General features: G+C 37.7%; 1 long non-coding RNA gene across 1 annotated transcript; it reads left to right on the top strand.

The window, feature by feature from the left end:
* The first annotated feature begins 4,238 nt into the window (after positions 1 to 4,238).
* Positions 4,239 to 15,133, top strand: LOC107321252. Its single transcript, XR_004309091.1, has 4 exons — positions 4,239 to 4,478; positions 7,942 to 8,021; positions 8,147 to 8,286; positions 8,400 to 15,133. It is a non-coding gene; the product is annotated as an uncharacterized LOC107321252 (long non-coding RNA).
* Positions 15,134 to 15,221: the final 88 nt, after the last annotated feature.

Below are 15,221 nucleotides of genomic sequence, written 5' to 3'. Positions count from 1 at the left end.
TTGTTTGTCTTGGTGTCTGCTTTAACCTAGAAGCTTGTCTGTCTCCTGTGTGCTAACCTTCCTGACTTTCCATACCTTGCTTCTGTACTTCTAAACCTGAGATTAACTTTTTGTACCCGGTCTGATTTGATTGCAAGTGACAATTAGCCTGCTCTTATTGCAAAGTACATTGCAGTAATGTATATGGACCCATCGTAAAAACATCTTTCCAGGGTATCTGTACTGATAAGTGACAGTGCACATGGATGGAAGAAAATCAATCCCTGTCAGTCTGTGAAAAAGCCTCTACTATTTTCAGATGGCAATTCCTATCTCCTCGATAATAAAAAGACCTGTGGCTGGCTCTGTTACAAATTCCACCTCTTCTGAAATATATGACAGTTCTCAAAGCATACTCTAAGATTAAGCTCAGTATGATTAAAACTAATGTCCAAGAGCTAGTGTGAAATTACCCACTCACTTTTCAGTAGGCAATAAAACAGGGCAGTTGAAGCTGTTATGGGCTATACATAAATGACAGGAAATTGTAGGATAGTGTGAACCTACACCTCTAGTCAAACAGTAAATTCAGTTTCTGTCTCCAATCTAGAGCCTGCATTTAACTGTTTTCTCTGCAAGACCTTTCTTAATCCTGCTTCTTCCTCTTGGAGTTTCTGTGTAGAAGGGCAGAGAGGCTGACCGGCTGCTGCTGTGGGCTGTCAGATGAGAGGTTTGGATCCTTTTCTTCAGCTCTACCAGCCATTCTTAAGAGGATTCTTCAGCTAGCATCAACTTAAACTCTTCTCTTAAGCACCTACATATATGCATACAAACTTATTTAGTCATTATCAGGAAATAAACATATTTAAGATAATTAAGATAAACAGCTCTCAGTAAGTTTACTCTTTTTCATGAATTTTGATTAAATGCCTTATGTGCATGCATATATATTTTCTATATTGTCGTGCGTGAACTCTGATAAGTAACTGAGTACCCACTTGCCAATCGCTCACACCCCCACATTCACTTCCCATGAGATAGAAAAGAGAATTGGAAGAGCTAGAGTGAAAAATGCGTGGGTCAAGATAAAGACTGTTTCATAATCTGTTTCATAATAATGATGAGCTAGGGCCTGAAACTGTTTTCGACTGAAGGTGGCAAACAACTAGCAAGGCAATGTTTATATCTTAGCTGTGCCCTCCTGGACCCATTAACATCTATGGAATTATTTCTGATGAAAATAAAAGATAAAGTAGGACCCAAACTGAACTTGATGAACAAACATCATTTAACTCTTCTTAGTTAAATCCACGTTGATATGAGAAGTAGTTTAAGGCATAGGAAACTTTATTCTAAGTGATGTTCTGAGTGACAGATTTCAGGTTTGAATGCTTTAGGACTGAAGACTTTGGTGTAAGGAAAGTTAAGAGATGGCTTTTCTTGATAACAGGGAGAAAATTGCTCTTCTGAGCTTCAATCTGCATTCATGAGATTTCATGGCTTTTGAGTGAGTTTTTTGACAAAACTATTTACATAGCAGGACTCAAACTTTATTATGCTAGTATTTCATGTGGAACAGCAGTGAACCAATCTGAATTTCATCTGCCTATTAGAATGTGGTTTTTTTTTACCTGAAAGAAATATCATGCTGAAGAACCTTTTGTTCAGCTTGCAATCTATGGGGAACAAAATGGCACTCCTGTGTAGTTGCTAATATTTTGCTTGAATTATGACTACTGTTACTGAAGGCAGGCATGTTTAAAATGTATTTACATATAACATTTTCAAATAACTCAGCTGATATTCTTGGTCAAGTCTTATAGCCTCATGATTATGCTGCAGAAATATGTATTTGATGGGTATGATCCTGCAGATGAAACAGAAAGCAACTTGCCAGACATTTTGGTTCTTGGAATACCAGACATTTTGGCACAAAACCTAACCTGTTTTGCATAGCGTGGACTGTGTTGTATATAAGAGAGAGACAGAATTGGGGGTAATGATACCATCAGGTTTCAGTGATGACATTTTGCTGGAGAATGATGTCTGATGTCTTGTATTTATGCTCTGTTTTCGGTGACTTCATAACTACCAAATGTATTTGGTATATACAGACTAGACTGGAAAAAATGAACCAATTTCCAGAACTGTTTAAGACTGGAGACTTACTTGTATCACCAGGCATGCTGGTAAGTTGGGAGCATCTCCAGTATGACATTTAATTTACAAAACATAAAATTTGAGTATTAGTATTATCTGAAGACTACACGATCAGAAATATCCTGCTGAGAAATAATTTCCCATCTTCTCAGCCCACAATCATCTATGTCATTCCCTTCTACTCATAAGTCAATCAAAATCCATCTTTTAGTGCAGCAGATAATCAGTGGCTTCTCCTTTAACCAAGAGAAACAGAAATATTTGCCTCTAGCCCAAGCTCATATAAGTGGAAGAGAGAGAAATGAACTCCTCCTCTTTAAAATTCCTTCCTTGTGATGTCCTATGCTATGAAATATCCATTTGGCCAGTTTAAGTAAGCTGTCCTAATCCTGTTCCTCCCATCTCCTTGGACTCTTCTCTGAGAGTGGCCTTGGTTCTGTACAACACTCCTTAGCAGAAACGATAAACATCAGTGTGTTATCTACAATGGTTTTTCTCAAAGCACAATATCATAGAAAACACTCTGAAGAAAACAATTCCATCCCATCTGAAACTAAGACCATTTTGAAAAGCTGCTGGTAAATGCTTTTAATGCATGGTTCTTTGGTGTTTGGGTTGTTTGCTTTCTGGAAATGAGTGGCTTATCTACATTTCTCTTTATTTCCTCCTATTATCCATATATTTATGAATAAAATACAGCAAATCTGACATTCGTGTTGAAAACAGCATTTCAGTTATTATGATAAATAAAACTTTAAAACTAGCGATTAATTACTTATTTCCTGAATGGCTGTAATATTTTCTTTCAAGAGCTTCTGCTGCAAACAGTTCTCTCTTACTATAATAAAGTAAGGACTTGCTCAAGATTTCAGACCCCTTAAAAATGTTAGCTTAGCTTCAATTGTACATTTTAGCATGTAGTTGGACCAATATAATTCCTACTTTATTTTGCTGTAGGAAAATATATTAAGTACTGTAGCTGCTTAACTCCAGCATGCCAAACACAGCATTTAGCCTTGCAAGGCATGGAGCCACATCTGCTCTTATAAATTTGTTGTTGTAAGCTCTAGAATGGAGCTGTTGGATGCCTGACCCTGGGCTTGTCAGGATGGTTGCATGCAGTGTAACGTTCAGCCAACTGTCTTGGTTTTATAGGATGAATGAGTTAAAAACTTGTAGATACCTGCCATACAGAGGTAAGATAAATGGAAAAGACACATCAGTAAGATTAATGTGGGTATCAAAATATTGCTATATCAGAATAAGATGGTATCTGGACAAATATATTTTCTGCAGTAGTTCAATCATTTATCTTTATATACTATCTTGGACTGTTGCTGAGTGGTGTATTAATTTCTGCAGTCGACAGTATATGTTGAAAATGTGGGGATTGTTGCTTTTGTCATGTTCTCCTCTTAAAAACTCAGTGAAGGGAAGCCCACCAAATAAAGCTTTGTTTTTAGTAAAATTCTCAAAGCCATTTAATTTTTGTGGAGATGAGTAAAAAAAAATAATAATAATTTTAAAAAAAATATTGTAAAGCCATCATACGGGCTGGTTATGAAATTATTTGGATTTTTTTTTTCCTTATTTCTTTGAAAAGGTACCTATTCATCTATTGCTTGTTTGATTTTGGGCTTGTAAAGTTAATTAAGTTCTAGGGTTTCAATCCACCAAGCAATTCTTATTTGCTCCTAAATATAATTTAGAACACTCATTCATTTGTCTTCCTAGTATAAAGGAATTACCTGTCTCCTGATGCATGCAGAATGCTTTCTGTTCAGCCCTGTCTGGTATTATTGAACTCCAACTGACAAACAGTTAATTTAATCAATATTTTCCTGGCTTACGTTATGCATATCACCTTATGACCTACCCAGTCAGCCTGTCAGGGAGACTGTGATTTCCCAAGCAACCTACATTCTTGATCCCAAATCAAGAGATGTGAGAACCCAAGGTGCTTTCCCCTGACTTCTTTCAATTTCTTCCAGTCCTTTTGGAGGATGTGCAACGCCTCTTCCTGTGAGGCATTAGTACTGTCATAATTCAGTAGGGCCAAATTACGACTGGTGTGCAAAAATAAGGACAGTATCATCTCCCTGATTTCAAGTTTTATTTGATGTTTATAGTGACAATTTTAAGATGTTAACTATATGATGGCAATGGGGAGTTATCTCCAGCTTTCTCTAAGTTTATTTTGTGTTCTGTTTATTTGTAGCACTTATTTGAGCATGGGCCACTTTTAGATGGGTTGCAGTGACAACATTCATGGGATCTTGCCTGTGCTTGTGGAGGAAGATGCCGGAAACATCCTCTTATTTAAGGTCAGCTTTTCTATGGTGAGCATCTGAGCAATTGTGTTGTACTTATCTTGTGTGCTACTGGGTTTGGATCTTGAATTGCTTGAGACATGCCCTGATTTCAGTCACTGGTCCAAATCTTCCATAGAAATACAAACAAAGCTTAAGCGCTGTGCAGAATATTCAGAACATAATGAACATATGATGAGGATTTCACCAGTGTAGGATATATAGGATAGTTTCATTCTTAAGCAGAAATTCTCAGACGTGTGTAGTTTAACCTAGAATGTGCTCTTCCAAGGCTAGGCTGAGCAAGAGTTGCAGCTTTGAGGACTTGGTTCTTCTCTGTTTGTTCTCAGTGAGGAAGTGCTATTCTGTCATGGTTATGTGACATATATGCAGTCATTTTAATAAGGAGGGGAATTGAGAGATTTCTTCCTTCACAAGTTCAGTTCCATTTTTATGACGTTATATAACTAATCCTGGTTTCAGCACTTCAGCAGGATGAAACTGGCAGGTATTTGTCTCCTTTCCTGCCACAGCACTGTAGTGTAATGCTGGATTTAGCAGGGTGAAGCAAGGATTTTCATCCCTTACTACTGCTTCCGTCTCTCTCTAAAGCCATTCATAGCTTCACCCTGTGGGTGTTCAGGACTGTTTTTCAAAAGAGTGCTCCTTCTTCTGGACAGTGAATTGAATTAAGAGCAAAGCTGCATGTACCTTGGATGAGGGAGGAAATCTTTGGTTTGCACTGAACTTGGCAGTCAGGAAACTGCATAAACTGAGTACCTGAAGTTTTTGGCAGATGCTGATTTGAAGGAGGAATGGGAGTTCAAAAGCATCCCTACACCTTTACACTTTGATTTAAAACTAGATGCTCTGTAGCTGTAGTTCTATGTAAACTCTCTTGGCAAGTGCTTCTTCACCTTTTACTGCATTCTAAATTTGGCTCATCGTGTGCTGTGTTCTACACAGAGCGTAAAACTGAGTTACTTGTGGATTGGCTTCTGAGGCTGTACTAAAAGGCACAGCTGTATGCCAAATTCTGAAGATATTTTTCAGACCAATTGTCTCTTGAAGCAAATAATAATAAATTACTAAGCAAGTGAGAGAAATAGAAGTATATTTCCATACTCCCATTACTTTGATCATTGAAACTGGGAGGCGTTTGATCAGACTTAAAGTGGACGTAGTCCCAGAGTAAGTTTCTGCTCTTCAATAACAGCTACCTGCCTGATAAAGCTTAGGATTACTCAGGCAAAACTGAATCAGGTTTCTTATTCAAGAATGATCAACTTGTGAAGATGTGGAGCCACGAAGAAGCTGTTTGTTAGCAGAAAGGTGATATTTCTTTTTGAGTGGATAGAGGTGCTGTGAATTTCTGAAAGAATAATTCCAAAATTAGAAGAAATCTTGAAATTGCTCAAAAAGGGTTTAACAGTTTTTCGTCTGTTTGAGTTATTACTTTGTGATTCTTTGTTATTATTTGGTCCAGCAGATACAGTCTGGAAAAGTTTATGAACATGCAACTGAACTGCCAGGTTTTAGTTCATGCATTAAACAGTTTCTTCAAACGTGTTATAAAAATGACACCACAGCTTTAACATTATCATGTTTCTATAAACCGGGTAATTGTCCAATAAAATTGCCAACGGTACCAGTCATTTCTTAAGGTGACTTTTCTGCCATCATGGAGAAATGCATTAAACTCAGCCTTTCAGTGCCGTTTATGTAGGAAAGCATATCTGTCTTGATATCAGAACGGACATCTGAAATGCAAATTAAATTGTTTGTAAGGAGCTAGCTTCCCTTATTCTGTGAGTTAAGTTACACAATAGCTGAATATGCAAGCACACAAGCTTTTAGTGCAGTTTCCAGATGTTATAACCATTTGTCTATGATCTGGGTGCACTTCATTTATTGAATAGCATCCATAATTCAACTTGCATTTATCATAGGGTATCCAATAATACAAGGACAGTTATTAATCAGTGTAAGCTAGGCAGTATGGATATTGTCTCTGAAAGATTCACTTCTCTTTACTGTTTCTTCAATTCTTTACTCTGTTGCTCCTCTGCTCTATGTAGTGAGCTCCCAACCACCATGCATGCAGCTAGTTATATGAGTATATATGCTGTACATTGCCTAGGGGAAGCTCTTTCTTCTACGCCTCTTCCAAAGACAGAATGAACAGACTGGGAGTGAACTGTGATATTGACTAAATCACTGTTTCTGATCCCAGCATGTTTTCACTGCAGCACTTCAGCTTCTTAATTGACAGACAAGGAAGCATTTTTGTAAAATGTGGCCATTTTCTACCAGGGATGTTAATTTAAAATTTTTATTTTATTTAAAAAGGTTTCTATCTTGTTGGCACTGCGTGGAAGACACGTTGGTGGCAGTAGGTAGCACAGACACATAATGAAGACACACCGAATAGCACTGAAAGAGTTGGCCTTTGGTCCAGTTTTTTAATTTTAAACACAGAAAATTACACACGATTGCTGCCAGATGGTTTAGTGTCATCTTATACAGCTGGCTGAAAAACAGAAATAATTCTCTTAAAATTGAGACATTTTCTGCTACTTAACATTGTACTAAATTGGAAACTGCCCACTAAGTAAATTTTGTGCTAGCTTTTGTAATGGAATGGCATGCACTGAAGTCTTTCAAGTGCAGTTTGCATGCAGGATTTCAGTCTTCCTCCATCAGGTGTTTCTTTTTTTCCTACTGAGCTAGAAGAAGTTAAAGCTTTCCCCCACCACAGGGCATGGGTAGGTCATGCAGACATCATGGTCAACCTTGAGGAAGAGAGTGCAGACACCAAGTACAATGAGGGAGAAGTGAGAGAAACTGTCCTGTGAACACCAAGGTCAAAGAAGTTGGAGATGGAAGTAGTGCCCTAGGTGACAGAGAAGTTCCACTGCAGCCTATGGAGCACAGCATAGCATAACACGTGTTTTCCTGCAGCCCACGGAGACATGCAGATATCCTTTCCTTTTCCACTTCATGTCTCATGGTTGAGAAGGTGGACATGCCCTAAAGGAGCAGTAGCCCATGGAGAACCTATGCTGGTTCAGGTTTCTCTTGAGGGACCGCAGCCCACTGAGAGAACCCACAGTGGGAAAGTGTGAGGAGGAAGCAGCTGCACAGAGGAGGCACTGAGGGGCAGTGGGGGGGAAGGGGATCAGCCTCTTCTCCTATGTAACTAGCAATAAGATGGGAGGGAATGGCCTCAAGGTGCCCCAGGCAAGGTTCAGATTGGATGTTAGGAAGACTTTCTTCTCAGAAAGAGCAGTGAAGCAGTGGCACAGGCTGCCCAGGGAAGTGGTGGAGTCACCATTCCTGGAGGTGTTCAAGAATTGTGTGGTTGTGGCACTGAGGGATGTGGTCAGTGGGCACAGTAGCAAGGGGTTGGTGTTTGGACTGGGTGATCATAGAGGTCTTTTCTAACCTTTATGATTCTATGCCTGCAACCTTCCTCCTGTGCTTTGTGGAGCAGGAGGTGGAGGAGTGAGGAATTAATGAAGAACTGAAGTTGAACCTGGGAATATGAGTGATGGAGGAGACATTTTCCTTCAGGTCTGTCTGTGTTTCTCACCATCCTATTCCATTCTAATTGGCAGTAAATTATATTAATTTTCTTCAAGTTAACTTTGTTTTGCTTGTGATATTAACTGATAAACGATCTCCCTGTCTTTGTCTAGACTCCTGAGCTGTTTCATCTTATTTTCTCCCCATCCTGTTGAGGACAGGCAGTGAGGGAGAGCAGCTGGCTGCTAGCCAAGATCAACCCCTCCACCAGTAAATATATACCTTTGGAGTAGTTCCTGGTAATACTAGTTTGGTAAGTATGTACTCAGCTTGATTAGTTTTACTAATTCAGATTACATGCACTTTGTGCCCAGTTGCCGTGTTTTCCTGTGGACAAATATTTACCCACTTTCTAAAACTTCACAGATCTGTGATGAACTCAGAAGACACCACTGCAGGACCATTCAGGGAAGCTGCAGTTCAGTCTGCCTGTTTGTAAGCTGCTTTTCTCTGGCTTCTAAATATTGCTAATTCAATTTAGAGAGGGAACAGCTTCCAAGTAGCTTTAAGGTGAAAGTTAATGATCAGATATCTTCATGCAATGTTTGAATTGCTTGCCCATCAAGGCACAGAGATTTGTTTTGTGGGACCCTTTTTATGTTTTGTACTATGCTGTCTTGCAGCACCAAGAAAGGGAAATTTACTACTGCTATCTGAGGGCAGGTCCTGGCATTTTTTTCTCCAGTACTGCAGAGTAATTATTCTTAAATACTCCAGTATCCCCTTTAAGGCATTGGAGGATAACTCGGCTGTGAAAATGCAGTTATTCTCCAGCAGATTGTAAAGAATTAGTCTGCTCTTCTATGCTTCTATATCCTCCTTAATTAATTGGTGTTTGATAATACTGCTTTCTCCTTTTCTGTCTTTCCTTTCTCTGTTTCCTTTTGTTTGACTATTGTTTCTTTTACAAGTTTCTCTTGACTCTTTACATGCACATAAAGTACTTTTCTCCTGAATATAATCTTTTTTCCTTATTTATATGAATAACCATTAATTATTTATTATTTCCCCTGAACCATTAAATAAGTCCTAATTACTCTATATACAGGTAAAATAAAAATATGATATGCAATTCATTGTTTATATTGCAAGATGATGTGGTATTGTATAATTATTCTTTGCGGATACTACTTGGGAAGGAATACTGCATTCTTTGATTTATATTCTTGAATTTAATAACATAAGTACATATAATGCTCCAGAGTATTCTTGAATTATGTGGAGGAGAAAAAGGGTTATGCCTAATACCAGAAATCCGAGCTCAGCTTTTACTTTTTGTTATTCCCACAAAATTCTGTGGCAATCAAGCCTATCAAAAGCATTGATGCAGATAGAATTTAATTCACTTACAGGGATTCTTAGTGAATATTCGTGTGTGTGTGTGTGTGTTTGAATACATTCATTTCTTTGAGGACAAACTGGAAAATTTGGTCTCCAAATGATTAGAGCACAGTGTGCAAAACCTGGGTGGCTATCTTTGAGTAAGCTTCAGCAGCTGTACCTTCTGTCTTAGATGAACTAGGTCAGCATGGTGATTTTTATGATTTGCTAGAGAGTAAAGTTTATTCCATTAAAATTTGTTTTTCCAGGCTTATGCAAGCAGTGCTTTCTGTCAAAATATAGTCTGTGTTTCATGGTTTACATGGATGAGATGTGATTTAATAAGTAAATGAACTTAGATGACACAGAAAGTTTCTATCTCGTATTTGTGTGGAAAATAGTTTGGTAATATTTCCACATTTGCTGTTATGTCTTGAACATATGATGGGTAATACAGGAGAAGTTTTTACTGTCATCCTGTATCTTCCTGTAAGCTTGTAGCACTTCAGTAGACATTGGTATTCTCTAAGAAAATGGAAGTTCAGAATTAGTAAGGGAATTTCTACAAATGACATCTTTTGGGTCGCAAATAATCTCAGATCTTTATTTCCACATACATACCATGGCTCAGAGGAACCTACTTGATTTCACAGACTGAAAATGTGGCCTCCGCTGAAGCACTTTTCATTAAATTAAATCCATGTTTCCCTAATTTCTTTTCAAATTTGTACTGCAAGCCTGAATCCAGTTTTCAGAGATCAGAATGCCAGTGGTATTCTCTTAACAGTCAGTGCTAATATACTGACATATTACATGATGATGAAAATAGTTTAAAAATGAAAAGAAGAAATCTGTAATGCATCAGCAGTTTTGTCTGGAAACATTAATCTTTGCTTTCTGAACTCTACCAGATTTCCTGTGTCTTTATTTTAATTGCATGCACTGATTGTGTGCTTACGTTCTTTTTCTAAGAGCACTGAAGTGCTTTCCCGCTTATAGTGTGCAAATTCTTAGTGAAACACAGGTTCTCTGAGATGCATTTCCATCAGTTTTTCAGAGTGAAGCACAGTGGAGTTCTCTTTGTCAATACTCAGTGGAAAAAAAACAAAAAACAACCACTTGAATAAATGTTGTACTTACTGGTACTTTTTCATATCTTAAAACTTGTGGAGCATTGCAATGGTTGGGAACCAACTTTGAGACTGTGATGATGTGAGACAACTTCGTAGCACATTTATTGCTGCATAGCTCAGTGGTGATGAAATTCCTCTAGAGAAATATAAAATATAAAATGCCAAAATATTTTCTCATGTCTTTCCTTTAAATTAAATTTCATGCTGTTTTCACTTTTCTGAATTGATTCTTGGGGTGTAATGCCAAGTGCTGATCATAAGATAAAATTGTATCAATTTCTTCTTCATTTTCTTTGTCCTAAATTATTAAGAGATCTTACTTTCAACTATCTGGGGTCCTTCCTTCAGACAAAAAATCACGGACAAGAAAACAAAACTTCCCAACCTTTTCAGTCTGACCTCAATAATGAAAAAGCTCACATTTGACTGACACAAATTCTGAGAAAACTTTTTGGATAGGTTATAAAGTTATTTCTTGTAATCACCTGAGTCCATTCTGCTGTTGACTGTATATGAAACACGGATGTACCTTACCAGATGTTCTTTCCTTGTCCCTTGTTATGGGTTATTAGCCACGATGACTTGCTATTTCGCATTTTAATGTATATTTTAAGTAGCTCTCAGTAGGAATTTAATTTAGAATAGAACAGAGTAGTTCAGTTGAAAGGAATCTGCAAAGATAATTGAGTCCAACTGCCTGACCTCTTCAGGGCTAACCAGAAGTTAAAGCATGTTAATGAGGGCATTATCCAAATGCCTCTTGAACACTGCAAACACAGGCCATCAACCACCTCTCTAGGGCACCCCATGCCCATCTGACCTCTGCATCCCCTCCTCAGGGCTGTGCAGAGAGCAGTGAGGTCACCTCTCAGCTTCCTCTTCTCCAGATGGAGCAACCTGAGTGTCCTCAGCCTTCAGGACACACCTTCCAGCCTTAGTACAAGCTTTGCTGCACTCCTCTTGTCAAATTCAAGGATCTTGACACCTTTTTTTATATTATGGAGCCCAGGAATGAACACTCTATTCAAAGGCCAGTCTGCACCAACACTAAATACAGTGGGAGAATTGCCTCTTTTGACTGACTACTAAGCAGTTTTTAATGCACCTTAAAAGGCAGTTTGCCATCTTGTCTGCCAGGGCACACTGGTGGAGATTATTGAGCCTGCTGTCACCCCAGGTCCTTTTTTGCTAAGCTGTTCCACAGCCATTCATTTCCTAGTCCATGCCTGTGAACAGCACTTTCCAACCTTAGGTGAAACAATTATATTTACCCTTGCTTGACGCTATTGATGATTGCTTCAGTGCACCATCTACCTAAATTCCTCTACAAGGCCTCTCTACCCTTGAGCAGCTGCCGATGTTGAGGAATTGAGGATTGTTGAGGAACTTGCTAAGGTTGCATTGAACTCCTGCATCCAGGTAAAGCATACAGGTTTTCTTTCAGCCAAGCTATAAAACAAAACAGTGTCTTTGAAATATTCAGTTATAGAAAAAAAATAATTAAAAAACAGGAAAAAAAAAAAGTGGAAATAACTTTGCCCTTTACTTGCAGCATCTACAAAGCAGAGTATGTTCGTAAATCACAGAAAAGCTGTGAATTGCAAACACAGCTGTTTCAGAAATACTTAGTAGCCTGAGGGAAAAGATGGCAGAATTACCCAACTGCCCTCACAGAGTAAATAGCATGCAATTTCAAATATTTCCAGTTATTAAGCAAAAGAAAAAAAGATAAAAATGTGGTGTGTCCTGGGCTTCTAAAGTTGGTTGAATGTCTGTGTAGAAGTAGACATGGATCATTTGCAGCCTGGGGGTCTTTGCCCTGGTATCCTGGAGCTGCATTGCTCCAGTTTCCCACTGAGTGTTTCAGTGCTCAAGCCTACAGAAGGAGCGCAATGTTTTGCGTGCTGCGAATCCCTGCTCACAGAGCACTAATCTCAGCATTTAGATAATCCCAGACTCTGCCCCAGCAAAGAGTGACAGATTAAAGGCAATTAGTGCTGTCAAATCAAGTTATGATTTATTTGTTAAATGCAAGATTTCTTCTCAAGGTCAGTGCTACTGAGCATATTATGGATGTTCAGTTTTCATTCATGCAATCATTTTTAAGTGTTAATTACAGGCATTAATTAAACAATAATAAGTGTGCTTTTAAAGGAGTGATAGCTTTTATTGTTTGTTCTGCCTCTTTTTTTCCCCATGAAGTGATGGGGATGCAATGAGTTCATTTGTTTTCTGCATTGTCATGTTTTGTTATGGGGCTTTTTTGGAAAGATAAAGTGGTGACAGTGTTGTATAAGAGTTCCAGAAAGACGATGATGTCACCTCAGTTCTTTATATAAAGGGCTTTAGTAGAATTAGAATATTAGTTGAGTAATCTCACAAACAATTTAGAGACCATTTACAAAAGTAATTTCAAGAGGTATCTATTAATGTTTACAAGAAACACTAATAACTAACTAATAAAATGATTACATGTAAGTAGAAGAATTATAGGTTAGTTGCCATCTAGTCATCTCTTTTGTCTATACTGTCACAACTCTTCTGATTTTGTTCTCTTTGTAGCTGGTATCAGTGGCACTCAGTTTTGTCTTTGTATGCATAATGTCTTTGATAGCAGTCAAATTCCTATATGTGTTTTGCTTTGCCCATTTAGAGAACAAGCATAGAACTTAACACAGTTATAAATCAGAAATTTACAAGCTTGTTACTGTAAATTCAGAATTGGGTAGCGTTACATAGGAGCACAATGAGAAGCTTATAGGCAAACTTAAATAGAAAGTGTCCTAATAAGGAAGTGTTAAGCCTGTGTGAAAAAGTGATAGGAAGACAAAAATGAAAACTATGGGGAAAAAATAACTGACATCAGTACTTTTATGACAAACATACAAATTAGAAATAAGCTGGGATTGCCTGTCTTGCAGCCAGACCTCCATCTAGAATAGAACCTTCTTCAGAAACACGTTATTTTTTTCCACAGTCATTCCTTCAGCCTGAGCACCAGCTGGATAAAGATAAGGCAATTACATGTTCTCTGGTCCATGTCTGGAATATAAAAATAGCTGTACAAACGAGTCAGCTCAGAAGTACTTCTGGCAATGGCCAGGAGTATATTCCTGATGAACAGATTCCCTTCAGTCACCCTGTTTCTTGAAGCCCATGGCTGTTCAGTCCTATCACAAAGTCAGTAAATGGGTTTCATGGACTTTTCTTTCATGTAGTTGTATAATTGTCATTTGAACCCATAGCGTTTTGTGGCACAGTGAAATTGTTATACTTTGTTCCACCGTAGAATTCTGCAAACATTTGGGTTTTTTAAGAGTGATGGGGTTACAGTTTACTTCCTTGAAGCTTCACCATAAAAGATCTCATGATGCCTGTCGTGATGTTGTATGTCTTACTGCCAGCATTTTTAGTTTTCAAATGCTTCATTATATTTTTCCCTATATTTCATTTTATCATGCATCAAAAACTCAAGATTAACTAGATGCTTTCTCAGAGATGCAGGGTAATAGCAATAAAAAGTATTAGAAATCTTGAATCTTTCCAGTCCATCATGAAGGTCTGAGTGCATGGTGTACTCTGGCAGAGTGCTGAGAGGTTATAGTTGACCTGTTTTGTTTTGTTTTTCTCCAGCTGTGTTCACGGATAGCATATAGAACATATTTGATACAAATGCTACTCCAGCAATAGCTTTCAGTGTGCAGCTGTTGATGCTGAGGTTTTTCAAATGAGACTTTTGAAATTAAATTCTGATTTTCAACCTGATGTGTGTAAGCCCAGCTTCTACTTTCCAGGCTGAGTACTTCTTTTAAGGCATCCAATTCATTTTTTTCCATCCTTTCTTATAAGGTTATACATTCTCAAAGTCCTGTTGATATCTTTGCTCTGTGTTTCCTTTCTTCTTCTGACTGCTTTTCTCTGTTACATTTACCTATACGTCTGCAGGGACCTACCTCAGAATTCTGCATCATTCTGCTTCAAACTTTGCTTGTTGGTTCTTATACATATGAAGAAGTACAATAACCTGAATGCATGAGAATAGAATGAGTCTGAGAAAATTGTGCTTTAACTAGAGAGGTCTGTTTTCCTCAGAGTAGAAACAAGGATAGTATTAAATTGCTAAAGAAAACATTGCCAATGTAACCCTTCTATTCTGTATATAAATAATCACTATAAATCACCAGTAAAGCTATTCCAACATGAACATGGCCTAAAAGAACTCCTTTGAAAGCATCTTCTAATGATTGCATCCAGTTCTTATTCCATGCTTACTTTTTATTCTAGACTATTGCACTGCTGCTTCTAGTCTTCAGGCCATTTTGTTTTATTCCTTTTTTAAAGATATATCTTTTGCTGATAAGCACATCTTGTTTGTTCATATGCTTATTTTGTTAAATGTTAAATATTTAATTATTTTTCTTTTTCCTCAAATGCCTTATTTGGCAGAGCTTAGTGATTATTCTGAAGAGCTGCTTAAAATGTGAATTTCCTGTCATTTTAACTTCCGTTCTGAAAGAACAAACACAAAAGATTTAGGAGGTTCTTCCATGCCATGTGAAACAAATACACATGTTTTGAAGGAATGAGTTGATTCAATACTTGCATTTATGCTGTCAGTTTTTAGAAGTGTGTTTGAAAATAAAAATGTATAAGAATGACCGTCAAGTCTCTTATTCAAGTCTTATATCAGGAAAAACAAAAAAAAAAAAAGCCAAAAATGTATCGCTTCTAGAAG

Source organism: Coturnix japonica, chromosome 1 (genome assembly GCF_001577835.2).
Source record: "Coturnix japonica isolate 7356 chromosome 1, Coturnix japonica 2.1, whole genome shotgun sequence".
Taxonomy (NCBI): domain Eukaryota; kingdom Metazoa; phylum Chordata; class Aves; order Galliformes; family Phasianidae; genus Coturnix; species Coturnix japonica.
This window is presented reverse-complemented; position numbering and strand designations above follow the sequence as displayed.